The following is a 27,099-nucleotide window of genomic DNA, read 5'->3' as shown; positions in this document are numbered from 1 at the left end:
TAATCTTGCTAATTCATAAGTAGCTGTGGGGTTCCTATTGGCACATCTCTCATCACACTATAGCCATTTCGGTTTTTGTCTTAGTCCATTATAGCCCTGCTCTATAAATTTGCACTTGACATTTTAGTAGCAGGATTTCTCTTCTTTTGATCCGTTTATTATAATTCACCTTTTTGGGATCCTATACCCTATCTATACCCTTTCCTTTTGTTGCATGGAAAATATCATTATAGGATCCAACCAGCATATTGAGTAGTGTAACTTTGCCATCATAGGCGTGTGCAGGGGGTGCGCATCCTAATTACTATGTGCAGTACTAATTCCCCCTACTGCCCAGGCCTCCCCTGTGTTGCCCCCCCCCCCCCAACATTGCTTCTGGCTTCCCTCCTCTCCTCTTCCCCCAACTTTTGTGGGGTATGTTTCAGGATGGAGAGTGGAGGAAGGGGCTGGTAAATATGTCATTTACTGTGTTCATTTAAAACTGAAGCATAGTAAACTGTGTTTACTATACTTTAGTTTGTGAATCAACAGGAAGCCGCTCAGCACAGAGCACTTACCGTCCAATCACTGTCCTGTGCAGCTGAGGCTGCAGAGAAAGGCGTGTGTTTTAACTTTGGGATGCACACCCTAATGTAATAAGCTGCACACGCCTATGTTCACCCTAACATAATTGTGTAAGCTTTGGTACACCTCATTGCGCATTTTGGCGCATACATTTAATGATCGATTTGTGTGTATGGGTGCCCTAAAACCAAACTTTTGTCTTTCTGTCGGCGAAGAGAAAAATGACACAGAGCCTGTTTTGGATGAATTCTGGAAGGTTTTCCAAATAGTTCTGATTTTGAATGTTGTATTGGAAAATACTGACTTAGCTTTTTCAGTATTAAATATAAGACTATATGATAAGACTATAGTTTGATAGAAAGAAATTTAGAGTCAAAATAACTGTGTTTAAAAAAAAAACAGTATTGCAAGACCCTTAAGCACTCACCTTTTTAAGTTTAATTTATTTATTTATTTTTTTATATTTGGACCTTTATCTATGCTGAGATTTTAGCTAGTTTTTTTTTTTTTTTAATGTAACAGATTTTTATATGTAAGTAGGAATCAAAACTTTAAAATTCTAAAGTTCATTCACGGTGTGTTGAAAAAAATAGCCAAGCAATAACACTACACAGAATCGTAAATATATACCGCGGTTGGAATTGTGGGAACCCATTTGTAATGAAAAGAAAGTGAGAAGAATGAAATAGGGCTGATGCTGTAAAATGTAAACTCAGGGCGAATAGAGTGTATGACCCCTAATCCTAAGAACAGTTACAATGCAGCTCTCACCCTTGAACTCTGCGCTCGTATACCAGGACAAAAGGGTCATCTACGGCAATGTTTTGATCACAAGCTTTGTCAGCCCTGGAATGTGTTTTCTTATCTGTAGCAATCCACACCTGACAAACCAGAAGCTCTGTTTTCCCAGGACTCACACACATTTCAAGGCATTATTTGCCAACATAAACAGATAAAGCATTTAAATCCCTTCCAGATACTGTACATATATAACACAAGCCTTCTACCGTGACATCAAGGCTTCAGTATTGTGTTGTGTAATAATGCATATAAACTTTAGATGATTGTAAATTCATCCTTTGTATACCAGTAGGATTGACCAACAATTAAGGACGTCTATGCGGATCAATAGAGTTTAGGAGAAATGCTCAGCTGATAAATCTCAAGAAAAGCCAGCCAAGCAATTGGTATTTCCTAAAAATTAGAGCATTTTCAAAGGTTACAAAGTTTCATAGTTAGACAAAAAAAAAATCTGTCAAGTTCAACCACGGCATGTTTAATGGGCCATACACACTATACAATTGTCTTTAAATTTTTTCCTTTAGATTTACCAAAACCATATAATATGAGGTCAAATCTAAACACTTTTAATTTGTATGCAATCAGGCAGGCCCTTGCTCTACATAGTTGAAGGTAACAAAAGTTGTATAGTGTGTATCCAGCTTAACTGATACAAATGTGTGTTTTTTGCTGGCAGTATCAAATGCGGTATTTGTCAAAAAACAGCTTGGGGATTGCAGGACCCCAGGCTGTTTTTTGACAAATAGCTGGTTGCTATGCAGCGGGTCGGGAAGCCTGACTCATCAGCTGTCAGCAGGCTTCCCCGCTAACAGCTGATTGTAAAAAAAAAACAGACAATTAAAAAGTATGCAAAAAATAATAAAAACAGCGTGGGGTCCCCCCCCCAGTGTATACCAGGCCCTTTCGCGTCTGGCATGGATTTTAAGGGGAACCCCATGCCAAAATTTGAAAAAAAATCACCCCCCCCCACCCCTGAGCCATACCAGGCCACATGCACTCAACATGGAGGGGTGGGTGCTTTGGGGCAGGGGGGGCTCTGCCCCCCAAAGCACCTTGTCCCCATGTTGATGGGGACAAGGGCCTCATCCCCACAATGGTGGCCGGTGGTTGTGGGGGTCAGCGGGTAGAGGGCTTCCTTTAGGAATGGGGCCCCCAGATCCCAACCCCCCCATGTGAATGAGTATGAGGTACATTGTACGCCTACCCATTCACCAAAAAAAGAGTCAAAATGTAAGAGAAACCCCAGAGACAGTTTTTGGCAAATCCTTTATTAAAAAATAAACAGTGTCCCCCAATGTAAATCCATCATCAATCACGACGCCCAAGCACGTGTGGCCGATTTACTAAACCTGTAGAGCATGTTCACTCTGTAAAGTAAATTTTCACTTTGCAAGAGAATTTTCACTTATTGTAGTGAAAGTGGTAAAAATTCACTTTGCATATAATAACCAAACAGGAGCAAGCAAAGTTAAGGAAAAAAACAGGATTTTTGCTTTCATATGATTGGATGGTTGTCAGTACAGCTACAACTCATTTATAGGGTTGAGCGGACACCTAGATGTCCGTGTTCGACGGGTTCGGCCGAACTTTAAAAAAAAGTCCGGGTCCGTGTCCCGGACTTTTACCGAACTTTTCCCGGACACCGAACCCCATTGAAGTCAATGGGGACCCAAACTTTAAGGCACTAAAATGGCTCTAAAACACCAATGGAAAGGGCTAGAGTGCTGCAAATGGCAGCAAAACGTAGTTAAGAGCATGGCAAGTGCTCTGCAAACAAATGTGGATAGGGAAATAACTTAAAACAACAAAAAAAAAAACAGAAAAATAAAACAATGTTCTTCATCTCTGAAGGACGAGGCCCATATGGAGTAGGAGGGAGGTTGAGGTGGTGGTGGATGTGGCGGTGTCATAGGCGTGCGCACAGGGTGTGCCTGGTGTACCTGGGCACATCCTAATCACCTAGGGCACATAGCATTATCGCTCTGTTTGCCAGTGAGGAGATGGGAAAGATCTCCCTCGCACCTGCTCTGCTCTATTTCTCTTTGCCAGCAGGGAGAGTAATGTATCGGGGCCATGTACATGTAGGCAAACACATGCATGTGTATTTCAACTTTGGGGTGCACACCCTAATGCAATAGGCTGCGCACACCTATGGGCGGTGTAGGTGGAAGCGGCGGTGGAGGAGGACCAGGGCCGGATTAAGAGCATCATGGTCTTGGTGCTGAGGATTTTGAAGGGCCTTAAGGGCCGTGCCTTGGCATGCACCCAGAGGAGGAAGGGTGCAGCCATGCATGCCTAATTCAACATGGGATGCTGTCTCTGAAGCCCATAAACACATCCATGCATCGGCAACTGTCCCTTCTTGTCCGGCCTTCGCGCTGTGTGGGGAGGTTCTGAGGGTGCTGCCTGGGGAAGCGAGCATAGAAGCCAGACTTCTGTGTTTACAAGTGACAGAAGAGCGGTCACAGTGAATATGGCCAACCCGGGGCCTATATAAAAGGTAGGGGCCTGCATGGAGCTGCAGCTCCAATAGCCCCTACGTTAATCTGGCCCTGAGGAGGAGGACGAGGTAGCCAACACTGCTTCTTTTCACAAATTTTAAATGAGGGTACACCCCAAAAGAGTGAGAAAGAGCAAAAATGGAACAATGGCTGGGTAAGGTCGGTATCCATTGCTATTCTGCACAAGGTACGGAAAAGTCCCGTGGGATCCATGCCTGGTTCATTTTAATGAACGTGAGCTTGTCCACATTGTCTCTGGACAGGCGGCTGCGCTTGTCTGTTATAACACCCCCAGCCGTGCTAAATACCCGTTCAGATAATACACTGGCTGCAGGGCACGCCAGCACCTCCAAGGCGTAAAGGGCAAGCTCAGGCCATGTGCCCAATTTGGAGACCCAGAAGTTGAAGGGGGCAGACCCCTCATTCACTACATGTAGGCGTGTGCACACATACTGCTCCACCATGTTGGTAAAATGCTGCCTCTTGCTAAGACGTTCCATCTGAGCTGCTGGTGCTGCTGTTTGTTGTGGCGTGCTGACAAAGCTTTTCCACATTTCGGCCATGCTAACCCTGCCTTCTGAGGTGCTGGCGGTGCCCTGGTTGAGTTGGCGACCTCCTCCTCCTCCTCCTCTGCCTTGTGCTTCCACTGTGGCCCCGCTGTCAGATGGGAATGCCAGCAGCATCGCGTCTACCAGCGTGCGCTTGTACTCGCGCATCTTGCGATCGCGCTCCAGTGAGTGAATTAAGGACGGTACGTTGTCCTTGTAACGGGGATCCAGCAGCGTGGCCACCCAGTAATCAGCACAAGTTAGAATGTGGGCAACTCGGCGGTCGTTGTGGAGACACTGCAGCATGTAATCGCTCATGTGTGCCAGGCTGCCCAGAGGTGACGAAAGGCTGTCCTCTGTGGGAGGTGTATCGTCCGTGTCCTCTGTATCCCCCCAGCCACGCACCAGTGATGGCCATGAGCTGGCCTGGGTGCCACCCTGCTGTGAACATGGTTCCATCTCCTCCTCCAGCTCCTCCTCCTCCTCATCCTCCTCATCCTCCAGAACTGTGCCCCTGCTGGACAATTGTGTCCCTGGCGTTTGTGTGTGCAGGAACCCACCCTCGGAGCCCCTTGCGAATGACTGCCCTGAAAGCCTTTGAAATGTTACCTCTTCATCCTCCTCCTCCTCATCCTGTGCCACATCCTCTTCCATCATCGCCCGAATTGTTTTTTCAAGGAGGCATAGAAGTGGGATAGTTAAGCTGAGAACGGCGTCATTGCCACTGGCCATGTTGGTGGAGTACTCAAAACAGCGCAACAAGGCACAATATATGCAAATGTCAAATATGCAAACTATGCCGCAATTTAATGTTTTTTACACCAAAAGGGTGTGTATTGAATAGCGGAATAGGATAAAAAAACTGTGTATCTCACACGTACAAACACAGACTAGGCCCGATTAAATTTTTTCCTACCCTAAAGGGAGGATGAGGAAGAGGAGTATGGAACAGGCAGCACCCTCAAATCTTCAGAAGTATGAGATGAACCCCAAAAACTTGGAAAGGTGGATCTCACACGTACCGACACAGACTATTCCGCAATTTAATTGAGCCACAAAGGTTTTTATTGAATAGCGGAATAGGAAATATGATCAAAAAAAAGTGTATGTTTTTCACACGTACAGAAGCACACTAGGCCCCAATTACTATTGTTTGTACACCTAAAAGGATGGATGAGGAGGAGGAGGAGGAGGAGTATAGAACAGGCAGCACCCTCAAAGCTTCAGAAGTATGAGATGAACCCCAAAAACTTGGAAAGGTGGATCTCACACGTACCGACACAGACTATTCCGCAATTTAATTGAGCCCCAAAGGTTTTTATTGAATAGCGGAATAGGAAATATGATAAAAAAAAGTGTATGTTTTTCACACGTACAGAAGCACACTAGGCCCCAATTACTATTGTTTGTACACCTAAAAGGATGGATGAGGAGGAGGAGGAGGAGTATAGAACAGGCAGCACCCTCAAAGCTTCAGAAGTATGAGATGAACCCCAAAAACTTGGAAAGGTGGATCTCACACGTACAGACACAGACTATTCCGCAATTTAATTGAGCCCCAAAGGTTTTTATTGAATAGCGGAATAGGAAATATGATCAAAAAAAAGTGTATGTTTTTCACACGTACTGAAGCACACTAGGCCCCAATTACTATTGTTTGTACACCTAAAAGGATGGATGAGGAGGAGGAGGAGGAGGAGGAGTATAGAACAGGCAGCACCCTCAAAGCTTCAGAAGTATGAGATGAACCCCAAAAACTTGGAAAGGTGGATCTCACACGTACCGACACAGACTATTCCGCAATTTAATTGAGCCCCAAAGGTTTTTATTGAATAGCGGAATAGGAAATATGATCAAAAAAAAGTGTATGTTTTTCACACGTACAGAAGCACACTAGGCCCCAATTACTATTGTTTGTACACCTAAAAGGATGGATGAGGAAGAGGAGGAGGAGGAGTATAGAACAGGCAGCACCCTCAAAGCTTCAGAAGTATGAGATGAACCCCAAAAACTTGGAAAGGTGGATCTCACACGTACCGACACAGACTATTCCGCAATTTAATTGAGCCCCAAAGGTTTTTATTGAATAGCGGAATAGGAAATATGATCAAAAAAAAGTGTATGTTTTTCACACGTACAGAAGCACACTAGGCCCCAATTACTATTGTTTGTACACCTAAAAGGATGGATGAGGAGGAGGAGGAGGAGTATAGAACAGGCAGCACCCTCAAAGCTTCAGAAGTATGAGATTGTGTTCACTGTACCCCACAAAGATTGTGTTCACTGTACCCCACAAAGATTGTGTTCACTGTACCTCACAAAGGTTTTGTTCACTGCACCCCACAAAGATTGTGTTCACTGTACCCCACAAAGGTTTTGTTCACTGCACCCCACAAAGATTGTGTTCACTGTACCCCACAAAGATTGTGTTCACTGCACCCCAAAAGGATTGTCTTCTCTGCACCCCAAAAGGATTGTGTTCACTGTACCCCACAAAGGTTTTGTTCACTGTACCCCACAAAGATTGTGTTCACTGCACTCCAAAAGGATTGTCTTCACTGCACCCCACAAAGATTGTGTTCACTGTACCCCACAAAGGTTTTGTTCACTGCACCCCACAAAGATTGTGTTCACTGTACCCCACAAAGGTTTTGTTCACTGCACCCCACAAAGATTGTGTTCACTGTACCCCCCAAAGATTTTGTTCACTGCACCCCACAAGGATTGTCTTCACTGGACCCCACAAGGATTGTCTTCACTGCACCCCACAAAGATTGTGTTCACTGCACCCCACAAAGGTTTTGTTCACTGCACCCCACAAAGATTGTGTTCACTGCACCCCACAAAGATTGTGTTCACTGTACCCCACAAAGATTGTGTTCACTGCACCCCAAAAGGATTGTCTTCTCTGCACCCCACAAAGATTGTGTTCACTGTACCCCACAAAGGTTTTGTTCACTGCACCCCACAAAGATTGTGTTCACTGTACCCCACAAAGATTGTGTTCACTGCACTCCAAAAGGATTGTCTTCACTGCACCCCACAAAGATTGTGTTCACTGTACCCCACAAAGGTTTTGTTCACTGCACCCCACAAAGATTGTGTTCACTGTACCCCACAAAGGTTTTGTTCACTGCACCCCACAAAGATTGTGTTCACTGTACCCTCCAAAGATTTTGTTCGCTGCACCCCACAAGGATTGTCTTCACTGCACCCCACAAGGATTGTCTTCACTGCACCCCACAAAGATTGTGTTCACTGTACCCCACAAAGATTTTGTTCACTGCACCCCACAAAGATTGTGTTCACTGTACCCCACAAAGATTTTGTTCACTGCACTCCAAAAGGATTGTCTTCACTGCACCCCACAAAGATTGTGTTCACTGTACCCCACAAAGGTTTTGTTCACTGCACCCCACAAAGATTGTGTTCACTGTACCCCCCAAAGATTTTGTTCACTGCACCCCACAAGGATTGTCTTCACTGCACCCCACAAGGATTGTCTTCACTGCACCCCACAAAGATTGTGTTCACTGCACCCCACAAAGGTTTTGTTCACTGCACCCCACAAAGATTGTGTTCACTGCACCCCACAAAGATTGTGTTCACTGTACCCCACAAAGGTTTTGTTCACTGCACCCCACAAAGATTGTGTTCACTGTACCCCACAAAGATTGTGTTCACTGCACTCCAAAAGGATTGTCTTCACTGCACCCCACAAAGATTGTGTTCACTGTACCCCACAAAGGTTTTGTTCACTGCACCCCACAAAGATTGTGTTCACTGTACCCCACAAAGGTTTTGTTCACTGCACCCCACAAAGATTGTGTTCACTGTACCCCCCAAAGATTTTGTTCACTGCACCCCACAAGGATTGTCTTCACTGCACCCCACACGGATTGTCTTCACTGCACCCCACAAAGATTGTGTTCACTGCACCCCACAAAGGTTTTGTTCACTGCACCCCACAAAGATTGTGTTCACTGTACCCCCCCAAAGATTTTGTTCACTGCACCCCACAAGGATTGTCTTCTCTGCACCCCACAAAGATTGTGTTCACTGTACCCCCCAAAGATTTTGTTCACTGCACCCCACAAGGATTGTCTTCACTGCACCCCACAAAGATTGTGTTCACTGTACCCCACAAAGATTTTGTTCACTGCACCCCACAAAGATTGTGTTCACTGTACCCCACAAAGATTTTGTTCACTGCACTCCAAAAGGATTGTCTTCACTGCACCCCACAAAGATTGTGTTCACTGTACCCCACAAAGGTTTTGTTCACTGCACCCCACAAAGATTGTGTTCACTGTACCCCACAAAGGTTTTGTTCACTGCACCCCACAAAGATTGTGTTCACTGTACCCCACAAAGGTTGTGTTCACTGCACCCCACAAAGGTTTTGTTCACTGCACCCCACAAAGATTGTGTTCACTGCACCCCACAAAGATTGTGTTCACTGTACCCCACAAAGGTTTTGTTCACTGCACCCCACAAAGATTGTGTTCACTGTACCCCACAAAGATTGTGTTCACTGCACTCCAAAAGGATTGTCTTCACTGCACCCCACAAAGATTGTGTTCACTGTACCCCACAAAGGTTTTGTTCACTGCACCCCACAAAGATTGTGTTCACTGTACCCCACAAAGGTTTTGTTCACTGCACCCCACAAAGATTGTGTTCACTGTACCCCCCAAAGATTTTGTTCACTGCACCCCACAAGGATTGTCTTCACTGCACCCCACACGGATTGTCTTCACTGCACCCCACAAAGATTGTGTTCACTGCACCCCACAAAGGTTTTGTTCACTGCACCCCACAAAGATTGTGTTCACTGTACCCCCCCAAAGATTTTGTTCACTGCACCCCACAAGGATTGTCTTCTCTGCACCCCACAAAGATTGTGTTCACTGTACCCCCCAAAGATTTTGTTCACTGCACCCCACAAGGATTGTCTTCACTGCACCCCACAAGGATTGTCTTCACTGCACCCCACAAAGATTGTGTTCACTGTACCCCCACAAAGGTTTTGTTCACTGCACCCCACAAAGATTGTGTTCACTGTACCCCCCAAAGATTTTGTTCACTGCACTCCAAAAGGATTGTGTTCACTGCACCCCAAAAAGATTGTGTTCACTGCAGCCCACACACAGAAAAATGGATGTGGATCACTGACACCTGCCTATCTCCTATCCCACACCACACAGCAATATCGATTGTAGTTTGTAGAACACACTTTCCCTAAAATTCAGCAGACTCTGTCCCTAACAGGATTGAGAAGAGATCGTAGATCAGGAGAACTAAGTGCAGACCCCACCCCACACAGCAATATCGATTGTAGTTTGTAGAACACACTGACCCTATAATTCAGCAGACTCTATCCCTAAAATGCCTACAACTCGCCCTGCCTAAACACTCCGACCTGTCCCTCAATTCTATCCGGACACAAATGGTTTTTTCCTGCCTATCTTTCCCTAATCAGCAGCCAGCACGTTGATGTGTGCTCTGTCCCTGATCTAAGCAGCATAATGACGCCGCTGCGGCTGCCTCGAACTTATAAAGACTTGGTCACATGCTTCAGACGGCCAATCACAGCTACTGAGACATTTGCAGGCATGGCTGGGATGGCTTAAGGAACACCAGTTAAACGATTGTTGATTGGCTGTTGAAAGCCCGCCATGAAAAGAGCGCCAAAGCATGCAAAACCCGGAAATAAAACGACCGAACACAGATTTTTACCCGAATATACAGTAAAGTGTCCGTGTTCGTGTTCGGGTAACAAAAATCCAATTATTCGGTACGAACACGAATAATACAGTCCGTGTTCGCTCAACACTACTCATTTACCAAAGTAGGTGAAAATTAAGTGTGCAAAATGACCATGCGTTACCTAATAAAACATCCCCATTGTTGATCCCCATGCATTTTACTAAATTACTTTAACATGTTTTAATAATAAAAAATGTACTAAAAAAAAAAAAACTACCATGAGAGTTTCATGAGAGATGGAGGTCAATAGTTCAGCTACTTTGTGGCTTGCAGTCAGCAATCAGGAAAGAGAACACAGTAAGGAGGTTTCATACTTGCTATTATATAAAGTATACCCTTTTAAACAGCAATTTTAAGCAACAAATAAAACCAGTGATCGGCTATTGACGACAGCAAACACTACAACTTGTAGGCTGTAATACCTTAATACATCCTAATATTTAAAGTAGATGTAAACTATAGCTGACATTCAGTTTGCTAAAGCACTGTATATCATAACTCATGTTTGGCTGAACCTGGAAGGAAGCTGTCAGTGCCAGCGCAAACAGCTTCATTTGGGGCGTTTCCTGCCCTGCGACTGCACATACACAAGGGGGCAGGAATGCTCGTTACATCAGTGACCTAGTATGGCCACATGACATGAGTTACATAGCCACTGCTGTGGTCCAAGGGCCTGTTCACAAGGGCAGACTGATCGGGTCCGCTTTTTAGTTTTTCAGGTGGACCCAATCAGACCCTCCAGCCTCCTCTATGGAGTGGCCGGCATCCGATCCAATCCTGTCTCCTAAAAACAAACTGAAGGGAATCCATTCCCCATCCGTCTGGTGGATCGTATTGGATGGCAGTTGGGTGTAAACAGACAGGCAGTCCGTTTACATCTGACTGCTCATAGGGGAGAGCGGGCTGTGTCTGTGTTCACTCTGCACTACCGAGTGGACATGCACCAGCCATCCGCCAGCTCAGTGGGGATCTTCGGACAGATTCCTTGCTGAGCAGACAGACTGCAACAGAGCCCGTCCCATGTACAAGGGACTTAAGTTTGTGCAGCTTTCAAATGTTTGTGTAGCTTTCATTATCCTGCAGTGTATGCATGTTTTGCCATCCTGAACGGGTTTTGCTTCTAATTGTGCACCTGTTTATTTTACTGCAAATTATAGTTACTCCCTATCTGAGGCTAGGTCCAGACTTTGGTGATTGGGTTGAGATATTGGTAGCTTGATCCAATCATACACGATCTCACCTGTTCAGTAGGCAGTACTGACCATTATTGTCCTAGAGGGGGAAGCAGGAAGGTTAATGCTGCACCTCCCAGCAGAACACCAGGATTCCCTTGAAACCATGTAACCAAAATAATAACCGCTTTGCAGTGGTGTGTGGCAAAGCAGCAACATTAAGGAACCTTAAGCCCCATACACACGTACTGATCGTCGGCCGAACGATGGGCCGTCTTTTTGTTCAGGGTTGTCGTGTCTGTTGAAAACTGCAAAAGACTGCACACGAATTTTGTCGGCCAACAACAGCCGACTGCAGAAGTGATGTCATGTGATGGTTAACTTTCCGTGTGTTTTTTCTTCTCTGAGCATGCCCAGTCTTGCTAATCTGCTGATTGTCGGCCGAATTCTGTACTGACTGGCGAACAATCAGCCGTTCTGGTGTTGGCCAACAAAAATTTTAATGCTTGCACGACAGATTCTGTTCGGCCGAAAATGCGCTGTCGGCTGTCGGAAGCATCATACTAACAAGCCTACAATCGGCCGATCGGTCGTCGGCCGACAATCGGTACGTGTGTACGGGGCTTTAGGGCCAATTTTGTCAGCAGAAAACAGAGAATGAGAGAATCCATTGTGCAATATGCACTGAAAATGTAAGAAATAGCAGCAGAAATATATGTTGTTGTAAAAGTGGTTGAGTAGAATGGCCTTGCTGGGTTAATGAGGATGGGTGGCGGAAAGAAGAATTTGTAGCTGGACAGTTGTTTAAAAAAGTCAGAGAAACTGTGCATAAAAGAAACATAAAAGAAAACCCACAAACTGTTAGAAGAAGATCTCCTCGATTTGGGGAGAGGTTCAAACAGAAATTGTGAAAGTGTTCCTCATTCAGGACTGGGCAAAGGCCCCCTGCAAGAGAAGCCGCTGAACAGCAAGAAGATCCTCCTGTCTTTGCAGGAAAGAGGCAATGTCCGAAACTCTAGTTGGTAGCCCCTGTATTTGTAAATGATATAAAACATAACAAGAAGGATTCGCACTCAGATTATGCAATCCTAAAAAAGAGCAGCTAACACAAATCTTTAGATAACAAAATGTACAAAATTTTCAACCCAGTAAGTGCAGTGCTATATGTTATTATGCTATAAATAAAATATAAATTGTACAGTTAAAAGCATATTTTTAAATAAATATAATTACTATCTGTGTGCCACAGCAAAACATAGGTGACTGTGAAAGACCATCACAGTGATCGCCTATAAACAATACAATTTGTCGTTGATCTCCAAGTGAAAAAAGTCCTGCAAATGTGTATTTTTTGGTGGACACAAATACTGAAACGTCAACTCTGTGCTGATATATTGTTGTGCTTTCCTGGGTTTCCCAAAGCATCCAGTGGAGACAGAAAGCAATAAACACACAGGGGGAGATTTACTAAAGCTGGTGCATCTGTGCATGGTAGACAATCATCTTCTTACTTCAACTTATTCAATTAAGCTTTGACAATAAAACCTGGAAGCTGATTGATTTCTATAAAGAGATGTATCAGATTTTGCAATCTCTTGTTTTAGTAAAAAAAAAACCCACAGTGCTTACCAGACATCTATGGCCCCCCTTACTTAGTGAGTGGCCATAAGCGGTTTTGGGGATTATCCTAATTATGCCAAAAGAGGGGTTGTTTCCAGCTTCCTACCAGGCTCAGCCCTTATGGTAAAGAAACACAAGAAAGAACCAAACCTTACAGTGCAGTATGCTCAAACTAAAACACTTTATTCAAAGATAAATTGTGCCCCATCACTGGGAGGAGTGCTTGGAGTCAGACTTGGCTGGCTTGGAGGTCCACATCTTTCAATGAAAGTGTGACTTAAGCCCTGTACACACGTACCGATCGTCGGCCGAACGATCGGCCGTCTTTTGTCCCCGGGCTGTCGTGTCCGCTGAAAAGTGCAAAAGACTGCACAATAATTTTGTTGGCCAACAACAGCGAACTGCAGAAGTGATGTCATGTGATGGTTAACTTTCCGTGTGTTTTTTCTTTTCGGAGCATGCCCAGTCTTGCAAATCTGCTGTCTGTCGGCCGAATTCTGTACTGACTGGCGAACAATCGGCCGTTCTGGTGTCGGCATACAAAAATTTTAATGCTTGCACGACAGATTCTGTTCGGCCGAAAGTGCGCTGTCGGCTGTCGGAAGCATCATACTAACAAGCCGAAAATCGGCCGATCGGTCGTCGGCCGAATCTTTTCGGCCGACAATCTGCACGTGTGTACGGGCCTTTAGACATGGACCTAGAGGCCTCAAAGGGCCTGATAAGAACTAATCTGAGAAGTAACCGGTCTACCTGGAGAATCCTAAGCCTTCTTTTTCTGGTGGAGGAAAGTACACCTAACCCCCATAATCTCCTTGACGTATTTATCCACCTAGGGACAAAACAGGCATTCTCCCACAAAGGGCAGCTGATTGAGGTGTTTCTTGCAAGGTAGTTTCGTTGACCAGCATTAGTGTCAGAGGATCCTTTGCATATGAACAAAGAGGAGGCTCACCCTGGAGATCTATTGAAGTGTATGTAAGCAGGGGTAATTTTCTGCCCCTTTAAGATAGACGTTCTTCTTAAAGTCCTCCCAGGGAACCACAAACTATGTGTTCTGGGTGTCCTGAAGGAATTGCATGTGGAAGATGTTACGAAACAAGCCATAGCTAGAGCCCTATTCCAAGCACGTAAATTAATTCTCAGGCATAGGAAGTCTACTGACCCTCCCTCCATGTAATCAGTGGATAGTCCAAATGGGTGACACGTTACGCTTAGAAAAGTACATCTTTCAGCATAGCGAGCCCCTAGACAAGTTCCCGGCTGTTTGGTCCCCCTGGCTACACACGCCAGGTTTGACTCCTGTAGAATTGGTCTTGGACAGAATATTGTGGTGAAACTTCATCTATATACGTAGCTGTGGGAATGAGGGTTGTGGGAGGGTGGGATTGGAAGAAAATCGAATGACTGATAACTTACATTTTGTAATTGGTGGATTATGGTGCTGTTGTTGTTCATACATAAATGTTTTGGTACATTTTCTCTGGAAGTTGACATTGGAGTTTATTTTTAGATAAAAAAAAGTCCTCCCAGGGAGTGAGGTGAGCTCACATTGTTCCTGGCAGGATCATATAAAAACTCTGTGTGGAGCTTAGACAGTGTTTAGAGGCTGATGGGATAAGAGGATCTTGGTTGTAGAGATGGTCTAAGAACTTACATTTATTCTGCTAACTCCTAGGATGGGCACCCTTAATACCAGGTCTTGGGAGGTACACTGCCATCTAAAGAGAAACTGACTCATTGTTAAAAGAAAGAGAATTCAATTGTTATGGACTGTTTGTAGTGAGACTACCTCACTACAAAAAAATGGAGTTGTATTGAGCTTCTGGGTGCTTTGAGGTGATTGAAGTAGATGTCTGTTACCATTGGGGTCCTGGGGATGTGAGTTGGGATAGCACATCGTTAGACCACAGTGACTGATGCACCTCATAATACAAACAGTGGGATTTAGGATCCCAGAGAAACAACTCTAGAACAAACCTGTCTGGTCTGGGACAGGTGGTAGACATAGGAAGGGGTCTCCCTCCTGTGGTGAGGAGTTGAACCTTTCTATATAGCACACAGTAAATTACCTTGGCCCCCATGTCGCATGGGTCTCAAGTGTTTTGTAGATTGTCTGCTCTCTATTCTGCAACCACGTGGAAGACATTAGGCCTGATGCAAGAAGTGTCCCCAGCTGTGGAAGGTCGTTGTTATGGGTGACCAAGAGCAGGGCTGCTGTTAGAAATCATGGGGCCCCATTCAGCCTTCCTGACAATGCACCCCCACCTCCGAGAATATCAAATTATATTTTTGCTAAAATACCATGGCTGCAATGCTATGCTTCACAAACATTGCAGAAACTATACCCTCATTGATAAATACCCATTTAATTGAATAGACCTGCTCTGCAAGTGCCCCACAACCACGTGCAAAGCATTTAGTTGTGGTGTGCTAGTGTGGGGTTAAAACAGGCAGTGAGGAAGCAATATAAAACATTTAATCATGTCCTTTTTTTTTTTTTTAAATAGTTTTTACAATTTTAAAATGTCTCACTTTTTATTTTTTTTTTATTAGATATCTGATATTTATTTATTTTTACTTTTTTAACTGCCATGTTGACGGGGGGGGGGGGGGATGCTTTGGTGAAATATCAGGGTCTAAACAGACTCCTGATGTCTCACATTTGAGACAGAGAAAGGGACTGAGGACAGAGATTCATCAGTCACTTTCTCTGCAGCCTCAGCTGAACTGGATCCACACGTGTCAGCAATATGGCAGTACAGTTGGCCCTCCTGCTCTGCTGGTTACTGGGCCCCCCTTTTGAAACCGATGGGGCCTGGGCCCAGTACAGGAGGGCTGGCTGTACTGCCTTATCAGCGGCTCTGACCAAGAGTATGGTGAGTGATGTGTCTAGCACTCACCATATGTGCACACCTGTTGCAGAAATGGAGTTCTGCATGGGCTGTGGATGAGGGGCCAGTGTATCAGGCCATAGTCAGCCATGTTCCATGCCCCGCAGTGGAGTCAGTAACACTCTCATGTTTGGTCCTGCTTACATGTTTTTTTGGACAGTGGGAGGAAACCATGCAGATCAGAGGAGGGGATATCTATACATTCCTGGCGAATAGGCACTGGAGGAGTCCCGGTGCATGCTGAGTGGCTGTATTTATATCTGAGGTTCACATGTTGCTCCTGGCATTTGGCTGGAGAGTGGAGTCCAGTTGGGGAGGAGACTTCTGCCTCTCCCCAGTGCAGGCTGCCATTCGGCCTCAGGTGGTCGACCTGAGGGCCATAGTCAGAGATACTGAAACCCAGGGATTCTTTTTGAGGGCTGACTGAGGGAGACTGTCCATGGATCTCGTCTGGTACTACAGAAGAAGGTGGCCTGTGGACAAGGGTCTTGTGAGTACAGACATCCCACAGGGATCCTAGAGACTGTTGCTGTTAGAATCCCCCTCTTGGTGCTAGATAGTCAGCGGGCTGGGTGTAAGCTAAAAGGGTACACTGGCTAGTGTCCTGAAGATACAGAGTTCACTGAGTCTGCTGCTAACATAAGCAGAGGACTTATTCTTCCATGCAAGGGCTGTATGGTTCAGCAGAAGATCTGCTATTCAGTTCTACTAAAGTGAGGCCAAGTGAGAGTTGTCCTCATGTGTACATAGTTGAATTTTGAGTATCCTACTAATCACTTCTCCTATCCAAGTTCTCAAAAAAAAAAAAACAACAAAACAAATTCCCTAGACTGATCATTGAAGGTAACGAGCAAAAGTGTGTGTGTGCACCTGGCAGACGGAGACCCAAAATAGTTCTATACTCAGTGCTACGTTACTAAAGGGGTATAATGCAAGTAACTGTCACACACAGTCTACAGCTCAGTTCAGTCAAAGCACATTGGGGTTATAAAGACATCAGTGTGAGAGTTAACACAGTGTAAAGTTCAAGCAAGTGGTTGCCAAGGGTAACGAAGGTTGCCATAAGCATTTATATGTGGTAGATGGGATAGCTTCTAACAGGAGGCATTGTTGTCAGCCCCCCCCCCTCCCCAGTGAGCAGGTCCGTCTCCCATAGCAATGGAAGAAGATCAGCACCGCAGAGGTCCCCAACCTGTACACAGGTGCGGAAGAAGAAGAGTTAAGTGAAGTGCATGCATGAAGTTAGTGCTAGGTGCACGCCAGGTCTCCAGACAGTTATTGGGAGTGAGGTGGGGGTAATACGCTAGACAGGTAGCGAGGGCAAGGGCTCTGTGTGTCCCTCCTAAATGCATCAGTGACTGTGGTGATGTATATTGCATTGAGAGAGATTATTAGATTTCAATAGTCTGTTCAAGAAGAGATACCCCATGTGTAAGACAGTGATACTGTACAAGGTGGCTAGCATAGCCCAGCAGAACCTACCCCAGGTTAGGCCTCTCATGTGACCCTTGTTTGATATCAAACAAGGAGGGAAGCATGGGAGATGTTACGACCACCCCATCACCTTAAGCTTGCATCAAACTTTTGCCTTGTATAGTGTTTGCTGGTGTTGGATGAGTTTTTGCTTTATTAATAATTATTTAAATTTTATTTTGATATCTTACTTTAATCATATACAATCTGGGCCCAGCTTCCTTAAAGTGGAGTTCCACTGAAAAGGGGAAGTTACACTTTAAGATCCCCTCCCCTGCTACATTTGGCATGCATTTATTTGGGGGGGGGGGGAGTGGGTACCTGGTTTTGACAGGTACCCGCTCCCACTTTTACCCGGATTACTTAGGCCAGTCATGTCCAAAGTCCGGCCCGTGGGCCAGTTGCGGCCCTTCCCTTTTGTCAATGCCTTTCTCTCTGAGACTCCTCACATCCCCGCCCCGATAAGATGGCTCAGGGGCGGGGCCTCTGGCCTCCCTCGGCTGCTCGGCTGCTCCCAAGTCCTGCCGAGTCCCGCTCCGCCCCCTCCCCCCCCCCGCTCGGCTCTATCAGCCCGGCGCCACCCACGACTGCGCGGGAGTGCAGAATGAATTTGAAAATTGCATGCCTTCTCGCCTTCTCTTCTTCACCGCACACAGCTACCTGTAGGAGCCGACCGAGGATCTTGTGGAGCTGACCGAGGAGATGTCACTTCTACAATCCTACTGCCTGTTTCTGTAAGTGTGATATATGTGTGTGTGTGTGTATGTATGTGTGTGTGTGTATGTGTGTGTGTGTATGTGTGTGTGTATGTGTGTGTATGTATGTGTGTATGTATGTGTGTGTATGTATGTATGAATGTATGTATGTATGTACGGAGCTGACGAGGAGGTGTACAATCCCACTGCCTGTTTCTGTAAGTGTGATATATGTGTGTGTGTGTGTGTGTGTGTATGTGTGTGTGTTATTCATAAAGTGCTGATGCTTAATATTTCATATATATATATATATATATATATATATATATATATATATATATATATATATATATATATATATATAATGTGTGTGTATATATATATATATATATATATATATATGTATGTATATATATATATATATATATGTGTGTGTGTATATTTATTTTAATGGTTCAAATGTCAGGCAAAATGTTCAGCCCTCACGCATGTTCACTTCTTTAAATCTGGCCGTCTTTGAAAAAAGTTTGGACACCACTGACTTAGGCGATCCGAGCATAAGTTCTCCTCTCCCCTCCCTCTCTGCAGTCTTCTGGGACATGTCACAGGTCCCAGAAGACTGCTGGACCATTCAGGAGTTGCAAAGCGGCTCACGCATGTATAGTGGGCACCTGGCTGTAATGCCACAAGCTGTCACAGCCGGGTGCCAACAGTTGACATGGCAGCAATGAGAGAAGAGGGAGCGAAGGGATGGCTCAGGTGAGCACATCGCTGGATTCGTGTACATGTGAGTGTGTTTTATTAAAAGTCAGTAGCTACAGTTTTTTGGCTGCTGACTTCCAATTAACACAAAAATGACTGGAGCTCGTCTTTAAGTTTAACACACAGACCTGGACACCCTTGCTGTTGCCTGACACCAGCACTCAGTATCTTGGCACAAAGATAGATCTGTCTCAGCTCTGTCCAGCTTCGTTCTTGTTCCAGATTAATCCCTATGTTCCAACAATGTTGTTGGATGATCTTTAGGATATTTATGGTGACTGCGTAAGCATCAAATGCTTATGCAATTGAACAGAATGTCATTCAAATTTTTTGTGATCGCAAGCCTATGAAAAAGATGCAGTCATGCTCATTTTTGCCATCCTCAACTCAACTTGATTATTACTGTGGAGACCCTTTAGGATTAGTGCAGATTGTTTACTGTACTCTTTCTGTATCTTCTGAATGCTAAAAAGAAAAACAAAGGATAACCATATTGCCAGAAAGGCTCAACAATGTTAAACGCACTGGAGAACGGTGATACAAAGAGTGTTGTTTATGACTAAAGCATCCTACTAACTGTTTGCTGACCCAAGGTCTCTAGTGAGAAACAGGGGCATAAACTTAGGTCAAGGGCAATTACCACCATTAAAGCGGATGCAAAGAAAGAGCTCAATATAATCTGAAACACAAAGGGTTTTCTTTGTTGCCATGTTACTTTTTTAACTCTAAAGATTCTATTTTGGAAAGACTGCATTCTATTTGTCCACTTTACTTCTAGGCAGGGCCATGGTTCTTTCTGTCCACGTATATAAATCGTTCACTCGTGGAGCCTTATGTTTAGAACAAAGCATTTCCTCTTAGTGTTTCACACTACAATGCTTAGTATTTATAGGCAAGGCTGCTTTGCTTAGAATGTTGAGGATGTAGGAGACATAGCTGCTTCCCAAGGTCACATTAAGCTTACTTAGATTCAGGCAGACACACTGGGCCTAATTCACTAGAGCACCTAGTGGGCAAATGGGTGAACAAATGGTCACAAACTACTAAAACTAGTAAGAAACGGTATTCACTATAGCATGCGGTGAATATTTACTCACAAAATCAAATTCACTCTAGGTCGCATAAATCAGTGACCGTCTAAATCAGTCGTCATGCTAGAAGCAGGTGAATTACACATGGAAATAATGTTTAGGGCTTAATCTCATACATTATGGTTCAAAAACATGTGGTATATTGTTTAGCGACGATCTGCTGTTAAATTTCTTGAAATATTGTTGTGAAAGTAGAAATATGCTTGTAAGTCTGAGAAGAGATAAATTTACCCTGCTTATATAACTCTAAAAATCAGACCTGTGAAAATCCCCACTGAGAGGGGCGAAATGCGTCAACGTAGATTCCGGCCCTTCAGCAAACGTCATTTCCGGTCTAGGTGGAATGCACGCGGAAGCGATTTGGAATGCATACCACTGTGCCGATAATGGCTACGATTTCTAAAGCCACCAGGGTGCCTCTATCTCTGTATTTGGAATATGAATATGAAACACGATTACAAATCTGCCATATTGTAAGTGGAATTCTTTATATTATTATAACAAAATCAGAACATATTATACTATTGGAGTCTCTCTATTTTCTATATTCTGAATGATGGTCATTGGGAGGACATAGGAAGCATCATCCCCATTAATACCAGCCCAAGCTCGCCAGACCCCTATGCAGTATTGCTAAAGGGTCCATATTGTCTGGTAAGTGGAATCACATTGAGATGTGCCACATTGCATGAAAGTCACAGATTGGCATGGATTTTCTGTTTTAGGAGCACCATTCATGGACTTTCACTCGATACATGCTTATTGATTTTTTGGACTTTTTTTCTGTTTCTTTTGGGAATTTTTTAGCCATTATGAGAATATGGACTAACCGTGTTAGGTGACTTCACGGATTGTTTCACTTGTTGAGCTATTTATCTTTTTTACATTTTCTTCACTTAAGATTGTGTATATATAATATAATATATATTTTTTTTCATCTAAGATTATGATGTATAGTTATCACACACATTCTGGTGTGGATTAAGAATATACAGTATTTGTTTAGTATCACACACAGTTAGTTCACTGGTTTACGCTGTGTTATTGGTTTTACTTTGTTTTCAGTTATTTATTGAGGAACAGCAGCAGCATTTTTTTGGAGTAGACATTCACATAAGCACAGGGAGGACTTTTGTCAGTTTATTTTTCCAAACCTGGACCCCATAGAGGTTGCACAGGCAGTTCAACTCTTCCAGGATGGCACATCAATACGTGCCACTGCCAGAAGATTTGCTGTGTCTCCCAACACAGTCTCAAGAGCACAGAGGAGATTCCAGGAGACCGGCATTAACTCAAGGAAAGCTGGACAGAGCTGTAGAAGGTCCTTAACTCATCAGCAGGACTGGTATCTGCTCCTTTGTGCAAGGAGGAACAAGATGAGTACTGCCAGAGCCCTACAAAATGACCTCCAGCAGGCCACTTGTGGGAATGTCTCTGACCAAACAGTCAGAAACAGACTTCATGAGGGTGGCCTGAGGGTCCAACATCCTTTAGTGGGCCCTGTGCTCACTGCCTGCTACCGTGGAGCTCGATTGGAATTTGCCATGGAACACCAGAATTTGCAGTTCCACCACTGGCGCCCTGTGCTTTTCACAGATTAGAGCAGGTTCCCCCCGAGCACATGTGACAGACGTGAAAGGGTCTGAAAAAGCCATGGAGAACATTATGCTGCCTGTAACATCGTTCAGCATGACCAGTTTGGTGGTGGGTCAGTGATGGTCTGGAGAGGCATATCCATGGAGGGATGCACAGACAGACTTCTACAGGCTATACAATGGCACCCTGACTGCTATTAGGTACCGGGATGAAATCCTTGCACCCATTGTCAGACCCTACACTGGTGCAGTGGGTCCTGGGTTCCTCCTGGTGCGCGACAATGCCCAGCCTCCTGTGATGAGATTATGCAGCCAGTTCCTGGAGGATGAAGGAATTGATACCATTGAATTAGCCCTCACGCTCGCCTGACCTAAATTCAATAGAACACTTCTGGCATATTATGTTTCGGTCAATCTGACACCGCCAGGTTGCACCTCAGTCTGTTCAGGAGCTCATTGATGCCCTGGTCCAGATCTGGGAGGAAATACCCCAGGACACTTTCTGCCGTCTCATTAGGAGCATGCCCCGATGTTGTCAGGCATGCATACAAGCACATTGGGGCCATACAAACTACTATAAGTTGCTGCATTGAAATGTCAGCAAAATGGACTAGTCTGCAGCATCATTTTTTCATTTTGATTTTTGGGATGTTTTTCAATTGAGCCCTCAGTAGATTGATCATTTTCATTTCCATTAAACAATGTGGAATCCTTTGATTCCTAACACATTACCCAGGCCATATCAGTATAGATATCCAGCATGATATTTTTCCCCATTAAGATCTAATGTGTTTTGAAAGTGTTCCTTGACTTTTTTGGAGCAGTGTATATATAGATATATATATTTTGTTAACATATTTGAGATAACTCCTAATATTGATCTAGTTTCCTAAATTGTTTTTATAAAAATGAAGCTTCCTGCTAACCCTAACCAGAAATGTATGTGTGAATTTGTTGGGGTGTGGTTATTGCGCGGCCTTTTATTTTGTCAAATTTGATATCTTGTCTGTTTTGTTTGTTTAATCCCGCACTTAAACTTTTGATCAGGGTGGGGTGGTGAGAGTTATTATATGTTTGACCTGGTTAGTGCTCACCTTTTTTTGTCCCTGCTGTACACTATGAAATTTAAGGTGTTTCCAATTTTAGTGTTTCTCTTTTAGATTGTAAATTCTCTAGAGCAGGGCCCTTCTAACCATATTGTAAAGTGCTGTGAAAAATGTTGCAACATTAAATGCCTGTTAATTTTTTTGGGCAAAGTAACAATGAACAAAATAGTGTTCCTATTCTCCAAATAAAATGTAGAATCCATTTTCAATTTGTTTTTTTGTTGAGGTTTTATGTTCAATAATTTTTATTAGAAAGTTTCATAATAAAATACAACAATACAAGTAAAAAAACAAGGAACAAAACAAGAAGAAAAAAAGGGGGGGGGGGGGAATCATGGGAAAGGGCATGGAAACGGCCCAAGTGCAGGGCACAGCTTTATAAACTGACAGTATCAAAAAAGTCCATGGTGACAGGGGCCGTCAGCCACTGAAAACACAATAATGCAATGTGGTGATATGGGTAGGCCTGGTAAAAGCATACCCAAAATGTGCACCCCCCCCCACCCACCCCAAACATCCCCGACCTTATACCATCCTAAGAGAAAAAAAGAGTAGGGGGTTGGGGGGACCCACGAGCTCTGGCCTGGCGGCCGCAATTGCCCATCGTCCCCATGGAGGGACCATTAAAGTGACACATTAGGGGGGAAGGGAAAGAAAGATAAAGGAAAGAAAAGAAAGAGAGAGAAGGAGAAACAGGGAAAGAGGTAAGGAGGGGTGGGATAGGGGACACAGAATCAGTGCATAAAAGTCCAGCTGGCGTAAATAGGGGGGCCACCCCCAGGGGGAGTGCATGTCCCACCTTGTTCCTTCTCCTGAGAGACCCAGGTAGCCCAAGAGGTGCCAATCAACCCGAGTCGGTCCGGGGGTCTCCCTCCAAATATCGCAGCCATGGGTGCCAAACCTTCTCAAACAGCTTTACCCTATCGTTCAACACAGCCGATAATCGTTCAGCCAATCATCAGCCAAGTCATTTTTGTTGAGGTTTAATAAAATAATCTTAGAAGTGGAATATCTTGTTAACACACCTTCCAATCTCTATTAAATCTACTTTGCTACAAAATTTTATTGTGCACACTTGCAAGTCATTAAATAGAGAAAGTATAAATCCAAAACTAAAAGGGCAAGCTTTTAACAGCTCTAATGGTGATTTTCAGGTTCCAATGATTTTTTTAATTAGGGGTGTGTGTAGACAATACTACAAATATGTGACTCAATCCAGCTATAATCAGGAAGAACGGAATATTATACACAGAATCCTGTAGGAAATAATGGTAATAATGTCCACAATGTATCAATCTGTGTTGGGTGTAATGTTATACCATATAGGGATGTAAATCCAGGGTGTCCAATATAAATAATCCAGGCAGGGTGATGTATTGGTAATAGAAAGTTTAAGGGTCACCACAGTGCTCAGGGGGTGTGTGTCAGAAGACTCACCAGAAGAGTTGGATCTCCTCTTACCTTATGGCAGGAAGATCATTCAGGCTTATGGAGAGTAGAACTTCTCCACCAAAGACATAGAACTGTGCTGCTGGTCCTCACACTATTCCTGGATATGGATTCCCTTAAGCGTGCACTCCGTGGGCGGCGGGTATTAAAAAAATATATGAAGCCTAATAGTGAAATCCGTATTAATAATTTATTTAAATATATGGTCTGTCATATAAAAAACTGTCATGCATAGGAGACAGACATATGAAGAACTAGATAAAAAACAACATTAAAGTAGGGAAACAATCTAGACACGGATGGTACGGTACAATCTAGGCACGGATGGTACGGTATACACCGAAGGTATAAGGGGACGGGGAACGCCGGTTACCGCGTGTGTTCCACACCGTCCTACCAAACTACCGGTCACGTGCCCCTACGTGCATTCCAAAATGACGCGTTTCGTCATCAACGTGTGACGTATTCAGATTCTGGAATGCACACACGGAAGTAACACTGCATTTTTTAACCACCAGTAACTTTTTCGTTGGTTAGCCTACGCACCTCCCTCATACGGTACCATGATAGGTAGGAGGGACGCCTATTAATGTTTATACAAACATGGGTATTATATACACATATCGTGTGTTCATAAAAAGGGTTTACAAGGTTATTAGCCTTAAGGTCCGGTTCACACTTATGCGAGTGCGGGAAGGCTGCGAATCCGCAGCCTGTTCCCGCATCGCACACGCACCCCCGGCAGTTCACACTGCCATATGCGATACGCTGGGGGTGTCAATGTAATCTTAACAACACCCCCAGCTTGATCGCATATCGCAGTGCGATCGTGCAGTTCGCACAGGATCGGATCGCACAAGTGTGAACCGCTGTGCGATCCGATCCTGATGCGGCTGCCAAAAAGGGTCCCTGTGCGTGTTTGGTGCGGATACAGTGCGAATTTAGCCATACAAACTGTATGGCTAAACTCGCACCGCACAGCCGATCGCATGTAATGTCGGAGCAGTGCGCTCCGACATTACATGCGAACCCCGCACACGCACAAGTGTGAACCGGGGCTTATAGGTGGTTATACAATATACCACATTTATAATACATTTATCTCTTATTGCAACACTTATTAAATAAATAAATATTAAAAAATACCAGATAAAATTAGCAGATATTAATACTAATAAAGATAATATTTCCACATTTCTCATATTCATAAGGAATAATATTTAGATTAAAATAAAAATTAATTTAAAATATACAGAGATGATAATAACCTAAAGCACTTAAACTTTTGATCAGGGTGGGGTGGTGAGAGTTATTATATGTTTGACCTGGTTAGTGCTCACCTTTTTTTTGTCCCTGCTGTACACTATGAAATTTAAGGTGTGTCCAATTTAAGTGTTTCTCTTTTAGATTGTAAGTTCTTTAGAGCAGACCAGTTGCCCACCCCTTAAACACCAATTTTTTTTAAAAATGATTTAGCGAAATAAACATATCGAACACATTTTTGCAATGGCACACAACTGGTTGTCCAGGCAGGCTCCTGCCCTGGAAATGCATCCTCATGTGTGTGGTTGGACATTTGAATGCACTTGCAAGTGTTAGCGCTGCTCAGAGTTGTCAGCATGTAAACATAGTAAGATAATTTTTTTTTATCATGAGATGTTGCTGATTTGCAAGGTACTGTAAGTGTGGTTAATGTCTTGGTGTTCCCAGGGTTTAGGGGGATGTAGTGTTGGAATTTTGTGTTTAGTGATCCTCAGAAAACATGTCACTTCCTGATTCCATGCACAGTAGACTTCCTGCATTTGTACATGTAAATACAGTGTGGAATGTGTGTATGCATTTTAGCAAGTGCTCCACAAACTGTTGGCTAAAATCAAATCCTGTATAGTCCTAATTAACTGTAGGCACATGTACCTTAGCTAGCAATTTTCACCACCCCATACATAATTGGTTTTGGTTGCTTCATCCTGGTGATGTTCACAGGTCACCCAAACAAAATTTCACCATTCATAGAAAATGACACATATTTGTCATCTCTGGTCACATTTTACCTGTTTTCCCGGGCAGCTATGCGTGTCTCACTTTTCATTTTGCTAAATTCCACCTCCTCTATGTAACAATATACTGTTAATGCAGGGCCGTAGATACATTTTTGTTCTGGGGGGAGGGTTCAGCAGTAGGTACTAAGTAAAAGACTTTTTAAATAAAACAAATTGCGCCAAATTAAAAAAAAAGCTGGAAAAAAACTATGTGTTGCTCATAGTAAGCAATCACATTCTTAATTCTATTTTCTCAGATCCTCTTGAAAATTGAGCCTGATTTCAGTTTTGCCTTCTTCCAGTTCTTATGAACATTGCCCACTTTGGTTGGCTATTGTCCAGCCTAAAGCTGGGTACTGGCTGAAGGAAAAAACTGACAGATCACTGTACTAAAACTGGAGGAAGAGTTCTGCATTTGTCGTCCATCAATAATGCCCCTCCCTGTGTGGGCCCCCCTGTGTGCTCGGGCCCCCTACAAGAGGACCGGTGGTCCTCCCCTATCAGCGGCCCTGTTGGTGGGAATGCTAGTCCTAGTCTGACTGAGTATGTGATATCCAAAAGAAAAGGAGGATAGTAGAAAAGTTGGCAGGGAAACAAAGGCAGCTTGCAGAATAATTATTATAGGAGGGGCAGTCCTTTGAGATGTTCTTCTGCTAGCAATCATTGGAGCCCTTTAGGAACATCTTTTTACTTAATAACAGTCCCAGTTAACCTGCATGCAGTATAGGTGTGGTATAGTATTGGTACAGGTGCAAGGTAAGTGCAATAAGTGAATAGCCCTCCCACCAGTCCCCGGGATGCTGCTGTGACCTCTCACTGCGGAAGGGGGGTTCCCCTCCATTTCTCTTCAAAAGCCTCCGGTGATCAGCAGTTTAGCAGTGGGAAGTGGAGGTTTAGTGGACGCTCCAGTCTCCCTGTTACTGCAGTGCAGATGCTGTGTAATGGTGGATGCTGCGCTGCCCCGGGTGTCCTCAGTCCCAGTCTCGGATCTCCTCTGGTATGTTCTCCCGCTGGCATGCG

Source organism: Pelophylax lessonae (genome assembly GCF_965119305.1).
Source record: "Pelophylax lessonae genome assembly, chromosome: 5".
Classification (NCBI taxonomy): Eukaryota; Metazoa; Chordata; class Amphibia; order Anura; family Ranidae; genus Pelophylax; species Pelophylax lessonae.
The sequence above is the reverse complement of the archived record's forward strand: the minus strand, read 5'-3'. Positions refer to the sequence as shown.